Source organism: Lipotes vexillifer, unplaced genomic scaffold (genome assembly GCF_000442215.2).
Source record: "Lipotes vexillifer unplaced genomic scaffold, Lipotes_vexillifer_v1.1 scaffold373, whole genome shotgun sequence".
Taxonomy (NCBI): Eukaryota; Metazoa; Chordata; class Mammalia; order Artiodactyla; family Lipotidae; genus Lipotes; species Lipotes vexillifer.
The window spans coordinates 682,241-685,668 of NW_006783733.1; the positions used below are offsets into that span (position 1 = coordinate 682,241).

The window sequence follows — 3,428 nt, forward strand, 5'->3', positions numbered from 1 at the left end:
ACTTTCAAAAGCAATTTAAGGTAAATTACTATTATTTTAAGTCAGCTTTAAAAATGTTTTGGAAAACTGGATAAAAGATGTATTTGTTTATTCATAAGACATCTACATCATAAGACTGGCTGCTCTGAAATTTACTTATATATACTTCACTGTAAAATAAAAATTATTTCCCAGGTTCACCAAAGTTCAGCTCATGGACAAAACAGAAATGTCAGCTGTGGCAGTAGGAGCTGATCCCTGAATGTGAAAGCCCCAAGCAAGTCTGATGTGTGGGTTCCAGTTAAAGGCATCAGGAGAGCAGTTAGCCTTGTCAAAAGACTGTTGGCCCCTAAGGCACGCATAATAAGGAGATACGCTTCTGACATTTTATTACTTTGAGTTAGACTTTTTAGAAGGCTCCAGAGCAGGCTAGGCTTCAAGTGAGAGGGAGAAAACAAGATAAGTAAAGGTTAAGTAAGGGAGTGGAGCTGGCATCTACGGTGTTAAGAGGGACATGCAGACCTGGAAGCTGTGAAATGATGTGATTTAAACTGATGTTCAGCCTGCTGGGAAAGCTGTGGCTGCAAAAAATGGTATCTGGACATGTCAGACATGAAGAAGAAGAAGATGGTTCAGGAGTGTGTGTGGTTATTCTAGCTTGCAAGCTCAGGATATGCAACTACCTAGAGTGAAGAAACCTCAAAGTCGTCTATAAGAAACATGACAGCCTCTATTTCTATTGTGCCATCAAGGGTCAAGGCAATGAGCCCATCACACTGTTGCTGAGACCTGCCCTCTCTACACTGGCAACGAATTGAATCTCAGAGACAGAGTTTTGGGTGAATCAGAAAAGAATAGCTTTATTGCTTTACCAGGCAAAGGGGGCCACAGCAGGCTATTGCCCTCAAGACTGTGTGCCCTGTCCTGGAAGGGGTAGTGAGGAGTCTTATAGTAATTGTTCAAGGAGCAGGGTGTGATCAGCTTGTGTCCATTCTTCTGATTGCTTTGTAGTGAGGTAATGGGGAGTCAGCATCATCAACCTTCTGGTTCCAGCCAGTCTAGGTTCTATGTTCTTACAGTCATCAGTTTTCATCTGGTGGGTGTCTGCTTCCTGTACAAACTACTTAGGAACGTGTGTCAAGGCTTTATCTATATCTTTCAGGAAACTGCTATGTGGCAGATTTATAGTCTAAGTTGTTACCAGTTCCCCAGCCCAACAGCTATTGTTTGTTCCACAATCTTCACATTTACCCATCATTAACTCTTGGTTCAGCCTTTTATTTCAAAGGACAAGGACACAGGGGTTTGTACACGGTTTCAACTCTTGAACTGACTGAACAATATGTGGAGCTCCTGGACAAATACTTCAAGCTGGACATCATCTTCAACTTTGAGAAGTCCTGCTTCACCTCAGATGCATTTTTGATGAAGGGTGATGTCCAGGACAGCTCCAAGAAGAGTGTGATGAAGGCTATGCAGGTGCATGACCAGCTGCAGGAGGAGGATGAGAAGCCCTGAAGTATGCTGGAGAAGATGGGTTAGGAAGAGCCCCTGCCTGGCTGGGTGATGATATGGGGAGTGGTGGAGAGACAGGGTATGAGTGGCTGCTTCTCATAAGTCTTTCTGAGGGTGTTTTCATGGGGGTACCCAGAAGCCCCGCCTCTGCTGTCTCACCTTCTTTCGGAGTGAGCTGTGGGTTTAGATCCTCAAATATTTCCTTCCTTCCTCCACTCCCCACTTCCTGTTTCCCCTTTTCCCACCAAAGGTTTTAGGAGCTAAGAGTTAGGAAAATGTGACAAAGACAGGGGTGCTATATGACTTTCATTTCCTGCTTTTCAGGGACTAATGTTACCCCAAACTCCTCCCTCCCTTTATAACTGTGAATACATACATATATCAGGTTTAAGGAAAAGATTTCAGGGTTCTTCTCTAATCCCTGCCACAAAACCTACCTCCACCCCTCCAGCAGCCTTCCAGGGTAGCTTCTCTGCCTGGGAGTGGGGCTTCTGTGTGGGAGAGAACACATTCTCCCTCATCTGCCCCTCCCCTTCCTTCTTGGCTGCAAAGGGGTCTGGGACTACTGCCAGGGGAGAAACAACATAATTTTTTTCTAACCTTGTAGCTTTGAGGGAAGGGAGAGTTGGGTGAAGGGTGGATTTAATGGGAGACTGGGACCAGTCCCTCTTTCATTCCATGTTTAAGGGGTGGGGTACAGGAAATGTTTGACTTTATTTCCTTTTCTCTGATATGAAAAGAAAAGCACAGTTTTTTAAGTTATGGATATCAGGTGGGAAAGCCATTAAGATCTCTTTGATTTCTTCATAATACTCTAAATATTCCAAAGATGAAACCTTAGATACATTCTATTTATCCTTATACAGGTGAAAATAAGTTCAGACTATGGCAAAATTGTGCCTTTGTAAATTAAAATATGTTTGAGATACAATATCATGTTAGTTTCAAGGGTATTACATAGTGAGTTTCCATTTGCATAAATTAAGAAATGATCACCACAATAAGTCTCATAATCATCTGTCCTCATACAAAATTATTATAATGTTGTTGAAGATATTCCTTGTACTGCATATTACATCCACATGGCTATTTTTTTTTATAACTGGAGATTAATACCTTTTAATACCCTTCACCTATTTTGCCCCCAACTCCCCCCACCCCCGGTTCTTGCAAACACTAGTTTGTTCTTATTTATGAGTCTGTTTTCTTTGTTTGTTTTATTTTTTAGATTCCACATATAAGTGAGGTTATACTGTATTTGTCTTTCTCTTTCTGACTTATTTCACTCAGCATAATACCCTAGGTCCATCCATGTTGTCGCAAATGGAAAGATTTCATTCTTCTTATGACTAAGTAATATACCATTGTATGTATAAATACCAAAATTTCTTTATCCATTCATCTATTGATGGGCACTTAGGTTGCTTCTATATCTTAGATATTGTGGGTAACGGTACAATGAGCATAGGGTGCAAATATCTTTTTGAATTAATGTTTTTTTTTTCCTTTGGAAAAATATACAGAAGTGGAATTCCTGGATGGTATGGTAGCTCTATTTTTAATTTTTGATGAATCCGCATACTGTTTTCTGTATTGGCTGTACCAGTTTACAATCCCACCAACAATAGGTTTGCTTTTCTCCACATCCTCACCAGCACTTGTTATTTGTTTTCTTTTTGATGATAGCCATTATGACAGATGTGAGAGCATATACCTTTGTGGGTTTGAATTGGATTTCCTTGATGATAAGTGATGTTGAGCAACTTTTCATGTATCTGCTGACCATTTTTATGCCTTCTTTGGAAAAATGTCAATTCAGGTTCCTTGCCCACTTTGTAACTGGATTGTTTGCTTTTTTTGTGTGAGATTTTTGTATGTTATGGATAATAAACCCTTATGAAATATATTATTTGCAAATATCTTCTCCCATTCAG

General features: G+C 40.4%; 1 pseudogene; it reads left to right on the forward strand.

The window, feature by feature from the left end:
* Positions 1 to 515: 515 nt before the first annotated feature.
* On the forward strand, positions 516 to 1,521 carry LOC103068903 (AP-1 complex subunit sigma-1A-like; annotated as a pseudogene).
* Positions 1,522 to 3,428: the final 1,907 nt, after the last annotated feature.